The following is a 16293-nucleotide window of genomic DNA, read 5'->3' as shown; positions in this document are numbered from 1 at the left end:
CAGTGTGTCGACATCCACGTCGACTACGAGGTGCGACCCGAGACATCTGATGACATCGATCGGCAACTGCAGACCATCGAAGAGGCGATCTCCCAGGCCAGAGAACGGCACGTGCCGGCAATCAGTCAGATGAGCAACAATGTACCAATGTATAGACTTACTAAAGATTTGATCACACTTCGTAACACCATCCGCAGGCAGTACCAGCAAACTGTGCTGCCTGCCCTTAAATCCGATGTCAATCGGATGAACAAAATTATTAAGGCCAGAATGTTGGACCTCAGAAACCAAAATATTGCTAATAAGATCCGCGCTTCTCCAGACTGTGCTAAGCGGTTCTGGAAACTAACAAAAATCTTAAAAACCAAGCCTAGGGCCATTCCACCGTTGGTTCCACTAGATAACAATGGCCCCGTAGATCGCTTGATAACGCCTGCTGAGAAGGCAACCGAAATAGGTCGACATTTCGTCAGCTCACATAATTTTGGACGCAACATCATCAGTCCGCATGAATCTGCTGTCAATGAGCATGCAATAAACCTCCATCAGATTCCCAACGACTTCTCGGAGGAGTTGAAAATCACAGCTGATGAACTCTCGACCTATTTAAAATCCTCCAAAAATACGAAGGCCCCAGGTTTCGATAACATCATGAACTTGGAACTCAAGCACTTGAGTGTCCAGTTCTATGATCACCTCGAGGTGAGCTTCGACAAGTATCGGCTTAGCTACTTCCCATAATCTTGGAAGTCAGCTAAAGCCCAAAACTTCTGGCTTTGCTCGATGTCTGGCATGATGGCCTGGTGTTCAAGCTTCAACAATATAATCTTCCCAGCCACCTGGTGAAAATAGTGCATAACTATCTGTCAGCGAGGACATTCCGGATCTCACTAACCGAAGCAATTTCTGATGCGCACGACATCATAGCAGGCGTTCCCCAGGACAGTATCCTCGGGCACCTGCTATTTAACCTGTTCACCTCCGATATGCCTGCACTACTAGGAGGCGATGCGCTGTCTCTGTTCGTCTACAGTGGAAGAGTGATCAGAGCGCTCACGGCAAAACTCAAACGATGACTGGATGTCCTGACAGAATACCTCACCAGCTGGAAGATATGTATTCACGCGGCGAAGACTCAGGTCATCCTCTTCCCCCACTCCAAATCCCTCAGACTTGTTCCGACTGAGGATTGCAAAATCACCCTGAACGGCACAGCGGTGGAATGGTCCTACGAGGCCGATTATCTAGGTTTGACTTTTGGGGACGGACCTGGTGTAGTGGTTAGAACACTCGCCTCTCACGCCGAGGACCTGGGATCGAATCCCATCCCCGACATAGTCACTTATGACGTAAAAAGTTATAGTGACGACTTCCTTCGGAAGGGAAGTAAAGCCGTTGGTCCCGAGATGAACTAGCCCAGGGCTAAAAATCTCGTTAATAAAGTCAAACCAACCAACCTAGGTTTGACTTTGGACAGCAAGCTGATCTTTTGACAACAAGTTGACAAAACGACCACGAGGTGCAGCACGATGCTGCGAATGCTGTATCTAGCTCTAGAGGATTTAGAACAAGTTTCTGAGAATGATTCTGAACGCCCCTTGGCGAATACGAAATTCTGAGGTCCACCGTCTGGCCAAGATACAGACTCTCGACGATCGCTTTAGTAAGTCTATCGAAAGGTACAGGGCTCGTTGCCGCACGTCAGACCAGCAGGTCGTTCTCGCTATTGTCGCACCCCCTTAGGTTATCAAATTTTGCTTTTGTATACGGTAGTTAGGTTATCAAATCTTCAAAATCACCAGCGCTACAAATGAGCCAAATTGTTACACTAGAATAATCAAATTAAAACCAACAATAAAAAAAAATATTACTACCAACATTGAAAGGCCCTTGGTCGACCATATTAGATGTAAGTTTAATTGTACCCCCTAAATCAAACATAAATAAACATGAATTGAACTATCGGACTTCTCTAAACTGAAGTTCAGCGACTGCTGTTTTGTTACTGATTGTACTGTGATGCTCCTCGAATCCACGCGATTTATTCACAGCGACAAAGAATTGCCAATTTTCAAGTGAACATCTCCTATATCCGAACGAAGTTTAGACTACGAAATGATGATCCCATGTGCTTTGGGGTAATCGAGTTCAGTTCGCCTTCGAGCGTCGGGGTCTCCCCGAGCAGAAGAAAATAACTACTGAATACCAAATTGAGGTATTCCATACCAGATAATTTCCAATACTTACAACCTGAATGAGGTATGAATGAGCCCTGCATAAGAGGTAAAATACCTCAAATAATACCTTCTGCATATTCTACAAATACCAAGCTGATACTTAGATCAGGTATTGTAATACCTAAATAATACTTGATGGATTTTCATATAAAAGTGAAATTTTTCAATACCAGTTCAATACCTCCAGCAGTCCTCAATAGCTGTCGAATACCAAAATGAAGTATTTTTAATTGTTATAAACATTGTTTCCAAATACCATTATTATACCAAAATGTGGTATTGATAACTGAACAATACCTAATTCTGGTATGATATCAAAATATGATATGCATAAGTTATTGGCGAGTTATTCTTTCCTCCTCGGGTCTCAAGGGGCTCCGCAGCTTGTAGGTTGAAGCGCCCATCTAGCGTACAGGAAGTCGTGGGTTCGATTCCCACCGGAACATTTGGTTTCTTTTCGCAGTTTTAATTTCAATTTGTACATTTGACACGTGTTTCGACGTGTACATGTAAACTTCAAAACGTCAAAACCTTATAACAGCAAGATTCCTTAGGCGGGAATTGCCTATACAGTGACTAAAACTCATTTTCGTACGGGCCACTGTTTCGATATCAACTTGGTGTAAAACTATTAAATGATCTATGGACTTCGATGTACTTTATCAATAACGGAGGTCATAGAGGTCATCTATTGTTTGACAATCATAAGCTGTATTCATTGACTAGAATCTTAATAATGAAAAAGTATTGAACTTGTGTCTAAAAAACACCCAATTCCATATTCGTACACCTAACAAAAATCAAACATATAGCATTCAAAACTAATTTTTAATGGACTGAATGATTTCTCAAGTTCCTCATTGCAATGTATAGATAAGGGAGAGTACATTTGGACAATTTATAAGTGGACATATTTGAAACTTAAGTAAATTCAAGAAAAAATACCACTTTATCAATGTTTTTTTGTAAAATAAATCCACTAAGTCGAACATAAATATACATTTTTTCAAGATAACTTCCTTGAGAATGACTACTGCGAATTCTGAACAAATTTCAAAAACCTATAATCAGTTTTAGAGTAGCTACGAGATGATATAGGCATCTTATACTTTGAATCTTGGTTAATATATCATTTATAACAAATCCAAAACCAAACGATTTAGTTAATTTCTATCAGTTTGGCTCTTAAATGCATATACATATTCCATAGTGAATGTTCCTATCAAAAAATTGCTAATTTTTTATTTTTTTTTTATATTTCACTACCAAACATCAATATAGAGTTTGATAAAATAAATATTATTGCTGTAACCGCAACACATACGTTATTTGAAATGATGAAAACAACAGGATATGGTCTAGTAAAAGTATATTAATCCTCTCCGCTCATGCAAGTTATTATGTGTTTTTATTATAAAACCAATAAACTATAGAATGGGGCCCTATTTTGAGTATAATCTGAATATGAATTTGAAGATAACTGAATACTGAGATAACATCAATTATTTGGAGGTATGTACAGCGTAGTGTAGGGTATTTTGTTGTAAAATAAAGTTCGTAATTCAAATTCTTTTTACAGAAACGTTCAAAATTAACCTTTAATTGCTGTTAGAACGAAAATTAGGTACACATTGATTGAAAATAATATTTTAGAAAAGTTTTAAAGTAATGACATTAATTTTTTGTGAACTCAAAAGGGATAAAAACTGCATATAATTTCTGTTATTTGAATACATTTCAGCAAAAACTTTTTCAGTGGTCATGAATATAATTTATAGATTGAATCTAACAACAAAAATAAACGTTATTGCTCGCAAAATGCAATAATTTTGCAGCAAAAATCATTGGAAAACTGATGTTTTTCACAATTTTACCTAAGTTTCAAATATGTCCGCCTATAAATTGTCCAAGTGTACTTTACTACATCTGAACAACGTAATAAAGGACTTGAGCAATCAAATGGAGCATTAAAATTTAGTTTTGAATGCTGTATAGTTGAACTTTGATAGGTGTACGAATATGGAATTGGCTGAATTTCAGACACGAATTTAATACTTTTCCATTAATTCAAAGATGAACGTAAATGGAAACATTTCATGATTGGCAAATAATAGATGACACATATTACCTTCAACATGGATAAAGTATTTCAAACTCAATACATCATATAATACTTTTTTACTAACTTGAAGTAAGAACAATGTCCTGTACGAATATGAAATTGGGCCACTGTAACTTGACCATTAATTTACTGTGCAAAAAAATCATGCTCATCAGCGTCGTCTGGTGGCAAAGTTTCATATCTTTCGGCTAGAAAAATGATAGCCCTTGAGCTACTGAACACCTTTGCCGAAGACTTCTTTCATTCTTGGCTAAAATAAATACATTCCTTTGGTTATTACACGTTGCAAGAAAAAAATTGATTCCTGGAAAATTGAAACACTCAGGCTGCTAAGTTTTCCACGCTAAACATCAAAGTCGGCCTTGCTCGTCGTTAGGTGTGATTGTTTTGATTGGCGTGACAATCAGGAACAAATTTAAAAAGTACCTCTACGACAGTGATTGTATGCTATGAACACTTGAAACATGTCATGCCCAGTAGTAAACAGAAATATTATATTTCTCATGAACATTCTTCTTCTTCTGGCGTTACGTCCCCACTGGGACAAGCCTGCTTCTCAGCTTAGTGTTCTATGAGCACTTCCACAGTTATTAACTGAGAGCTTACTGTGCCAATGACCATTTTGCATGCGTATATCGGTGGCAGGTACGAAGATACTCTATGCCCTGGGAAGTCGAGAAAATTTCCTCGACCGGTGGGGATTCGACCCACGACCCTCAGTTGGTCTTGCTGAATAGCTGCGCGTTACCGCTACGGCTATCTGGGCCGTTCTCATGAACATCTAAGAACTAAAAACTTTCGTTGTGGGCGCAGTTTTACTACGGTATTGTTTAAAAGTTTTAATTGAATACACAATCCAATCGCACAGCTGGAAATGGGAGTTGAGCCTTTTAGCTCTATAAGTAAAATGTTGAGCCGATTCTGTATTTGTGTTACGCACTTCAACAGAAAGATTGCCATCATGGCTTCATGATAGGAGAAGGGTGGTAAAATGAACACCTTAAGGAAATATCTTGTTTCTGATAGAAAAACGAGAAATTGTATAGTTCTATCGCACAACATCAAAAATAGGGATGTAATCTACAGCAGCGACATGGATTCAGACTAAAATAGCTAAATTTTTACATGTTTTCATCGCTATCAAAGAGCGATGCAAATGTTCATTTTACCTGCACTATGTGGGTAAAATGAACAGCGGTTGGTGGTAAAACGAACACCATGCAAAAAACGTGAGCAAAACAAATATTTCTGAAAATTTTCATTGCTTCACCGAAAATACATCCATTAATGAGTGTAACCCATTGAAAAAGAAATCTAAAAGTATCAGATTTGACATCATATCATAACGATATTCACCTCACTGAAAAACCTTAAGTCTTCCGAGCTAAAAGTTACGTCAGTTCTAATTTTCAAACGTGGTTTTCCAAAATCTTAGTTTTCGTTGATATTTTCACTTCATTTGACATACGTTTCAACTAGAAAACTCAAATTTATGCTCTAAATCGCCCGTGCGTGATAAAAATTCATCAAAATTTGTTTTTTCTCGGTAAAAGGCGCGGTTTTCATTTTACCACCCCTGTTCATTTTACCACCACTTCCCCTATCAATATCCTTTATCTCATATACTGTCTCCTTACGTCTCCTCCTACGCGATTCCAATTAGCGTCCCCCATGGAGGGATAGGTGTCTAAAAGCATTGGAATTAATTGAAAGGCCCAATTTTCAAGGTTTCTCCTAGGCCATGATGAACCAACGATGAGAAAAGTAGTGATTGATTGATGTTTTTTTTCAGTCAGCCTGCAACGCACACTATGTGATTTTTTTATGTGCGGGGATAGCCCACTGCGCGTTATTTCCGCGAGCCTATCCAAATTTTTAAATTTCCCCGCAATACTTAACAACTTTGCCGAAGACGCCATCTTTCTAAGTTCTCAGGCTTTTCAGGAGGATTTACAAAACAAAAGTTTCATGCACAGTACCGCCGCAAAGTGGTAAAATTTCGATCTCAATGATCACCGTATATCACCCTTGATTTCCCAAGCAACTTTGTCGAATGCCGTTTATCACTATTTAATCTAGATCGCGAGGTATTTCACACTCAAGATAAGAAGCTCAAAATGCTTTGATGTTTACATGTACAATACTGAACATGTGTCCAATGTACAATTTGAAGTTGAAAATGCGAGAAGAAACCATATGCTCCGGTGGGGATCGAACCCACGACTCTCTATTCGCTAGATTGGCGCTTCAACCTAAACGCTTCAGAGCCCCTTGAGGGACCCCGTCGCTCGGAGTCGAACTGATTTCGATTACCGCAAAGACAATGTGCTTCATCATTTCGTAATCTAACTTCCTTCGGATGTATGAGATGACACTTCTTCTTCTTGACATTACGTCCTCACTGGGACAGAGCCTGCTTCTCAGCTTAGTGTTCTTATGAGCACTTCCACAGTTATTAACTGAGAGCTTTCTTTGCCAAAGTTGCAATTTTCGCATTCCTATATCGTATGGCAGGTACGATGAACAGGGCCAAGTCAAGGAATTTTCCATTACGAAAAGATCTTGGACACACCGGGAATCGAAAACGGACACATTCAGCATGGCTTTGCTTGGTAGCCGCGGACTCTAACCACTCTGCTAAGGAATGCCGAGATGTCACATTGACCTCATACCCGAGTGGCACACATGTAATAATCGAGACAGAATAACACTTTTATTTGGCCATATAAGAGTTATTCTGCCTCATTTATAACAAGTGTGCTACTAGGGTATTCTGCCAGGTTTAAGCTGCAAAAGTATTAAAGCCAAGCAGCACCCACTGAGACAGTTATACAAAAAATTACTAAACTGAAATTTGCATTCATCATTTATCAACGCCACTGATAACATATTCAATACAAATTTAATTAATATCTTGCACCCTGAGGATTGCTACAAATTTCATTAATTCAGCCCCTTTCATTCCTTGTTAATAAAACCTCTTATAAAGAGATCAACCAGCTGCTGCTCCGGATATAAACATTCCGATCCAAACAAAAGAAATTGTTTCCAAAATACCTACCTCAAGGAACAACGCCAAACTCGAACCACATCAGGATCAGCAACGCTCAACGGCAAATGACACATCTCACGTCTATGGGGTGGTGTTTCGGATGTATACCTACCTCATCCATTACTTCATCCAATCAGGGGTGACCACATTTTAACCAGTCACAACCAAACACAACCATCCAGCAACGGGTGGTGCCGACAGCAGACGGAGTGCATAAAGTAATAAACCGTATCTATTTCGTCCCCTGACGAAATTCTCAGTTCACTCTCTCATCCCTGTGCCTCTGATCTGTTTGCTATTATGAGGAATTAATTTGACACATAAAAGCGTCGGCAGATTATTATTATTATTATTAAACATCACTCTCCGTGCTCGTTTGCCGCACGTTGCCAACTATACTTCTGAAACGGAAAAATCGGAAACCCGAAAAATAACAGCAGCAACAAAAGAATCAGAAGTAATATTGAAAGGAAAGGGTAAACCAAGTTTCCGGTGTCGAGGGTGCGTGTTAGGGTATCTTTGTCGGTCGTAGATGTTAGAATTCGAAACTAACTACATCTACAAATTTCAGTAATCCTGGTCGTTTTTCACACAGTATTCGATTACAGAGTAGGCTTAATGAATTAATTGAAACATATGTATAACTTCGATTATTTATTTATTTTCATAACAATCTACATAATCTTTGCGTTGATAAAATTCGTTTTCAAAATATTTAAAATAGTTAATGTGTAGAGTGTGTCGGTTAATGAGCAACATGCCATTTGTGTGTTTAGATTCTTATCCCTTAATGTGGTAGCACACAATAACATCACGCGTCAAGCGATCGGGCAACTCTTGGGTCACTATGTGGACCAGTACCAATGTGATGGATTTTACTCAGGTGGCGCTGAAGGTGAATCCTGAGAAAATTGAGAGAATCGTATCGCGTAACACCATACAGACTGGCGGCCAAAAATATTTTTTCCATCTCATGTCGTATTTATGAGTTTTATGACACAAATTTGATGTTTTATTTTCAAAAACAAGTTTTCGAGACTAACTTTTGAATAGAGCCTATAGCGAAATATTAAATTTTGTTACTTATAATGCATATAAGCCATTTATGCGATTAACGTTGTGCATTATAAATATTAAAACTTACATAGAAATGATGATATGAATGATTAAGCGAAATTCAGTTATTTTCTGAATTAGTTTTTAGCTGCTTTCAATAAAAAATGGTTAAAAATATTGGAAAAATTCAAAAAGCCTTATATTAAAAAAGTGCAAATTTGTGCAGCTGAATTCTTCACGATCCTTTAGTTTACATCTCAAAATACCCTTGGAACTGATTTTAAGCCTGGGACAACTTGGGACAAAAAAGTACTCGATGTGTTAACTATAAGCTTATTCGATTTTTTTAACCGCAATATAAGCAATATAAAAACCACTATTTTGAAGCTTTTTTTATATTTTATTGTTTGTAGGAAGCCTTTTTTGTAAGCTTTCAAATGGTGTAAAAACATTTTACGTAAGTATTATAGAAAAAAAGTTATATTCGTTTGAGTAAACCATAGTTTTTGTTGATAAAAACAAGTTTTTCTCCATAGGCTTAACTTTGGCACCTCATATCTGAGTGTGCAATGCAAATCATGCCCTAATATTTTGGGGATTTCTTAGCAGACATGTTTACAATGAAATGGCGAACAAGAATTGAAATTTGGGGCACATCACTTTTTTGATTATTGGCCACCTGATAGGCCATATTGAGAGACTGTTTATCGTATACTGCTACAACTTTGATCAGATTGGGGGGATAGCAGTGCATGATAAAACCCCTCTAAACATGCTCCAAACCTGGGTGACACTATTTCTATTGGAAGTTCGTGGATTGTTCATCGTTGCCCCCAACACCTACCCCCAACGGTAAACTAGCGAGAAAAATGGATTTTATCATCGCTCTCTCTTTGTGGCTCTCGTTCGCTGCTTCCATTTATCAGACTTGTTACAACTTGCGATACATTGATGATCGTGGACCGCAACAGATGGGATGTTTTTCTTTGCTTGCTTTGATCGTGCTTCATACTCAAATGAGAGCGAATTCTGCAATGCCTGAGCGCAGCTCATTGATGCGTGCCACTTTTTTTTAATTTCTTTATTACTATTATTCCAAACATTACATTCATTTCTTATATCAAGGTGTTTTGTGTTATTAGACAACACTATCATCCTAATTTGGTAAAACAAATTATTATAGAATTTATTAACATTTTGTTAACAATGTAACATCATTTGCCGTAGCAGTTCAAATTTTTTACATGTGAGTTGATTTTAGCTGCTTATAAGAGAAAACAAAAACCCGTTTTCAATTTACTTAACTTAACTTAACCCCTCTACCGGCAGCTTCATTTTTTACCTCAAGTAAAAAATCAAATAGCGATAACTTTTTTGTTTCTTGATATTTTTGCACCATTTTTTCACAAGTTCTCAAAAAACTCTTCTAGTTTAAGAATCCGTGTCGATATTGATGATAGGTGATCTGGTTTTAAAGATATTCCAATGTTCTTTGGGGGACCGACATTTTCAACTTATCGAAAAAATACTACAATAGATCAAATATTGGTCGCAGTGGTTGATGTTCCGAACAGAAAAAAAAATCGAAAAAATAAAATGTGGGCTATACAATGCCATGTAATAAGAAGTAACTTTGCAAAAATCATACAAATTGGCTAAGGATTCTTAAAGATATCTGAAAATTACGATATGAGGTTTTTTGAAATTTTCAAGATCTTTATTTGGCCAGCGTGGTACCAGCAACATAAATGCTTATTACTCAAAGACGGCCGCACCAATTTGCTTCATTTTTTCTCAACATACTCTCATTAATGTCATTAATGTATTGTTCTGAAAAGTGAATATCCGACTACGATAAAAATTTTGTAGCCTGAGATATATACGTGGGCTATGGCTACGCGTCGGTCCCTCAAGGAATTTCGGAATATCTCTGGATCTAGATGACCAATGATCAGTGTTGACACAGATTCTAAAACTAGAAGAGTTTTCTGTGAAAAACTGTTGCAAAAATACCGAGAAACAAAAAAATATATAGCGATTTGAATATTTTTCTTGCGGTAAAAAATGAAGCTGCCGGTAGAGGGGTTAACCTAAGTATATAACGCATTAATAGAATATTGTAACGATTTTTGTCTGAAATTATGAATTATTTTATTTGACATTTGTTCCAATGATTCAACATTGGATATTCTATGTAACTCATTGGTACTATACCAGGAAGGAAGCTTCAGAATAATTTTCAAAATTTTATTTTGAATTCTCTGCAGAGCTTTCTTCCTGTTATTACAACAGCTAGTCCAAAATTGGTGCAGCATACAACATGGCTGGCCTTAAACTTCGTTTGAATATCAAAAGCTTGTTCCTAAGACAAAGTTTTTATTTTCTATTAATAAGTGGATAGAGACATTTCACATATTTATTACATTTGGCTTGAATGCCCTCAATGTTATTTTTGAAAGTTAAATTCTTATCCAGCATGAGCCCTAGATACTTAACTTCATCTGATCAATTTATTGAGCAATCCTCGCTGAAACCAGACCGCCATCGGCACCCATCGTCAGAATTCCAATTTTATGTCACTGATCGCTATATTTCGATAAAACTTAAGGGTGGTCCTTTCGTTTTTCTCAAATTGGTGGACCCTCGTACGCCAGCGAGCTAAACAGTTTGCGGAAATTCCCATTTTTTTTTTAATCTTGGGTATTTGTTAACGTGATATGTCTCAAATTTCGCTTGGATCACATAGCAAACTTATTGGCATCGTAAAACGAAAGGATTTAGCTTTCATTTGAAGTTAAAAAAATTGACGGCCATTTTGAAACTGGCCGTCATTTTTAATTTTGTTAGAAAAATCGTTTTTTCACCATTAGCGCACCGCTAGTTTTCAATTCTGAGATCACCATCAGAAAGCTGAGGAAAAATTGCGTAAGATAGGCTGGAAAACTAGGTGAGCAATGCTATTTACCCTATGAAATTAACGATTTTCTAAATCACGTTCTACAATTTTGACGTATATTTTTTAATTGTTGGTGTTTAATTCGAGTCGAGTGAAGAATAAGATTATTATTTTGAGTAATAAAATCTGGCGGCCATCTTGGATTTGGACGCCATTTGATTTTAGGTAGTAGAATGAATTTTTCATCTTGTTAGCACTCAGCATGTCGAATTAAGAGGCTAACAATAAAAACAAGGTTACGTATACTCTCCTTCTTATTACTCTTAATTTTCCTGGCGTTACGTCCCTACCGGAACCGAGTCTGATACTCAGCTTTACTAGTTATGAATACAGCTTATTAAAAAGGAACTTTCTTTTATAATGCGATTTTTAATAACAAATTAATTCTTCGATATATCTTTGAATTCAGTAATAATGAATAAATAAAGTAAATAAATAAAAACCGTCCAAAAACATTGACCGATATAAACAAACATGTTTTTACCATATGCATGAAGTTTAAAAATAGCGCGTTGGGACATTAGTAAGTTTTGTGGTAATATATGTAGTTTTAAAATAAAACATTGCCACAAGTGCATTAATTAAGAATGGAAATCTTAAAATTTTAAGCAAAAACATCCTTGATTTTATAGACCATAAAGTATGGTTTTTACTACCGCCCAACATGCATGTGAAAAATAGCGAAATTGAAAGATGAGAAGCAGGTTCTGTTCTAATGTGGACTTAATGGTGACGCGCAGGTGTCTCATTTTGAGTTTGGAAAATCTGGCGGCCATCTTGGATTTCGACGCCATCTTAGTTTTTAGCAGTTGAATGAGTTTTTGTCATATTAGTGCCCATCATGTTGAATTATAAGGCCTTCATTAAAAAACAATCAGATTCTTTATTTCTTATCTTATCTCAGCTGTTCAACTGATTGCTCATTTCTTTCAATGGCTTTACAGCAAATTAATGAAAAAAATAATGCTATTTTCCAACTCGAAGATATGCAGAACAATCATTCAGGTAGCAAATAAGCGTTAAAAATCCTACTTGATAATTTGTTTTAAAGCTGCGGGTCAAGATGGCGTCATAATCCAAGATGGCCGCCAAATGTTTTCACACAAAATTATACTCCAATTCTTTACCTGACTCGAATAATACACCAACGATTGATAATTTGTATTTTTGTTGTACAAAAAATGATGTTTACATTGATTTCGCTCGCCATATACGTCAAAATCGTAGAACATGATTTAGAAAATTTATCATTTCATAGGGTAAATACCATTGCTCATCAAGTTTTTGTAGCCTATCTTACGCAATTTTTTCTCAGCTTTCTGATGGTGATCTTAGAATTAAAAACTAGCGGTGCGCTAATGGCGAAAAAACGATTTTTTAACAAAATTCAAGATGGCGGCCAAATTCAAAATTGCCGCCAATTTTTTTTAACATCAAATGAAAGCTATATTTTTTCTCTATACGTTGCCACTAAGTTTGCTATATGTTCCAATAGAAATTTGAGACATATCACGTGAACAAATACCCAAGATTTATCAAAAAATGGGCATTTTCGCAAACCGTTTAGCTAGCTGGCCACACACATATTATCGAACGTGCATGAACCTCCGATCTTTTTTCACTAAAAGTTAGCCTTGGTAGTCAAAAAAAGCTTGCAGAATATTAAAAAATCTTTCATCGGCAAAAAATTGAAAACAGTCTGTTTTAGTGTTATTGTTTTTTTTTTTATATAAGAGTTTATAGGAAAATATTAGAGTTACACTAATTTTAATGAATTTTTAACGGTTAACGACCAATTTGACATACATTGAACACGAATGAATTATCAGATGCATCAAATAGAGCACCATTTCCCACGTACACTCATACAATATGACCAGCCCATGGTGGTATGCCCCATTTAATATAATCAAATATCACTATTCTTCTCTGGATAGCTAGCTATTCATGCGAACGCTATGTATTCTTCATTCTGGAAAAACGTTCCAACTTGGACAGAGACTGTGAGCTTATAAATAATTTCTATCAGTTGTTTAGATTGTTTCCATACCTAAAAAGTTGATCATAATAGCTGAATCAAATTAGTACTTGTATATTGACGTACGCGGCAAAGTTTTCCAATTAGAATAGGAAATCCGTTGCATGGATACACGTAGCAAATCAATCCTACGTAATCCCGCACTTTTTCAACGACCTCGAAGTCATGGAGGGGATAGTTTGCAAAACAGACATAAAAATTTCAATAACTAACGTGCAGAGCTACTTGGGCACTTCCATGATTCACTTTGGCATGGGGGGTTTTGCTCGGACGAATTGTCTGAAACTTTGCAATAAGAATCACTTTAGAACGACGCATATTGTGCCCAAATATGAGCTCTGTAGCGTTCAAAAAACCCCAAAGTGAATCAAAAGTGCCAAGAATAGGATCCGGTCCCTTATTATAGTCAACTCTCTCTTACTTGATATGTTGTATCATGATATCAAGTTTGAGAACCATACTATTGTATTGTTACACTTACATGACATGTAAGGCTTTTCGAGATTTTTGTTTTGAAATTCTAATTTTTCTGCATGAAACCCTTACGTGTTTTTATATGTGAAGATATTCTACAATATTTGTATAAGCTCTAGTGTTGGATGTAGACATACCGTATAGAGCTCTGCGTAATCTTCCTCTATTTGTCACTCCTTCAAAATAGTTGTGAATAATAAGGCTAGTAGGAGTGAAACTGCCATACAAAATCGAAACAGAGCTTTATATTTGCATATCTGTTTATTTTATGGCTGTATTAACTGTTTAATTTTAATGACATTTCTACTATCTTAAGACAGTCGAGCACTCGACACTGAAAAAGTTTGTAAATCGCAGACGAGTTGGCCTATCTGTCAAGATAAGAAGCATATTAGAGTTGAAAGGTATTTGCTCGCCTTACAAGTAATTTTTTTCATTTTTTCGTTTACAAAAGTGAAGTGAAGTGTGAAATTTCAATTAATAGATTTTCTGCCCAACCTTTTCGATTCTTTTTCGACATGATCTTATTATATCTGATTATATAAATTTTAAACCAATTTCTCAACTTATCTGCATTACTAGCGAAGAGTTTGATTAATTAATAACTTTATTTACGAGACTTTCAGCCCGTGGCTGGTTCGTCTCGGGAAGAGTTTGATATAATACCAAGCTTTCATTAAACATAATAATTTCTCTGGTCGGACTATTATTGCAAACGCATCAACTATTTATGTCTAAAATGAACCTAAAAGGTTAGGCAAGCCTGGATTAGATTGATGATTAGAGTGTATTTACTTTAAATTTATCTAATAAGGTCAATATGCCGCAAAACGGCATACTACCAAGGGCTGGTCATATTGCATGATTGCAGGTAGAAATAAAGCTCAATTTGAAACATCTGATAATTTATTCGTATTCAAGATATGTTGGAGTGGTCTTTAACCGTTAAAAATTCATCAAAATGAGTGTAACTCTAACATTTTCCTATGAACCCTTATATGGGGAAAGGGCAAAGATACAAAAATCGCCTTTTTTCAAATTTTTGCCGATGAAAATTTTTTTAATATGCAGCAAGCTTTTTTTGACTACCAAGGCTAGCTTTTAGTGAAAAAAGATCGGAGGTTCATGCAAGTTCGATAATATGTGTGTTTCAGCACACCGTGTGGTGTAGTTTATCGAAAACTAGCGATCAGTGACATAAAATTGGAATTCTAACGATGGGTGCCTGGTTTCAGCGAGAATTGCTCATTGGAAAAAAAAAAGCTTATGATATCAGCCTTCAGCACGTAAGATCTAGAAAAAAAATGTTCCCAATACATGTTGCCACATTTTTTCCGACTCTCATCTGTGTTTTCGGCTAAAAAATCTTTTTTATCTTAAGTCGACCTCCAAAAATTTTGGTAAAAATCTGTGACGCAAAAATATCTAAAATTTTCATTTTTTAGGTCAAAAAGAATGTTTGCAAACGTATTGTGACTGTTTTTGGCATGTCAACTATTTCCAATTTGTACTTATTCTTCTAAAAGTGAGTTAAAGGTACGTAATAGTTTCTAAAATATTAAAATATTTAAGTTTTTGAGAAAAACTGAACAGAGAAATGGTATTTCTGAGTTAAATCTTCCAAAACGGTGTCCTAAACTCGTGAAATATCCTAAAATCTTAAAAATCTGTGATCTGTGATCACAGATATCTGTAGGCCAAACAGGAAAAAATCTGTGTAATTACAGATAAATCTGTGTATGTAGCATTGCTGGTTAGAACTGCATTTCTTATTAGTCAACTTTTACATACATACACGCAGCGGGACTATCGAAATGCATACGCGAAAACATTTTTTGTTCTCAAATTTTGGTTTCATAAGGCAAATCTATGAATTTCAACCCGATTCCTTGTGACTAATTTTCATAAGGGATTCTTATGTCTTTCGATACTCCATTTGCCTGAGTGTAGGAGAAGGTATCGACCGTGATTGTTTTATTTTATTTTGTTTTATGGCTGTATTACTATTAGATATTATTATTGAATCTATTACGAAACAAACGCTCTATAACGAAACAACGTAATACAATTTTGTTCTCGACGCTGCGAAAACTCGGCACTACTGGCCTGTTGCTTAATAATTCAATTTTACTTCCGCTTATCTCTCATATTAAGGATCATTAGTCACCACTTGCGACACACTGGTTTCCTCTCCTTTGAAAGAACTGAAAACGCCAGTGCATGTTAATGTTCACAGGTACTGTCGTCGGGGGTGACATTAGGCCAAATTATAATCAGAAATATCTCAGCAAGCAACTTTAACCCCTCTACCTGCAGCTTCATTTTTTACCGCAAACAAAATACTCAAGTTAAATCGAG

Source organism: Aedes aegypti, chromosome 1 (assembly GCF_002204515.2).
Source record: "Aedes aegypti strain LVP_AGWG chromosome 1, AaegL5.0 Primary Assembly, whole genome shotgun sequence".
Classification (NCBI taxonomy): Eukaryota; Metazoa; Arthropoda; class Insecta; order Diptera; family Culicidae; genus Aedes; species Aedes aegypti.
This window is presented reverse-complemented; position numbering follows the sequence as displayed.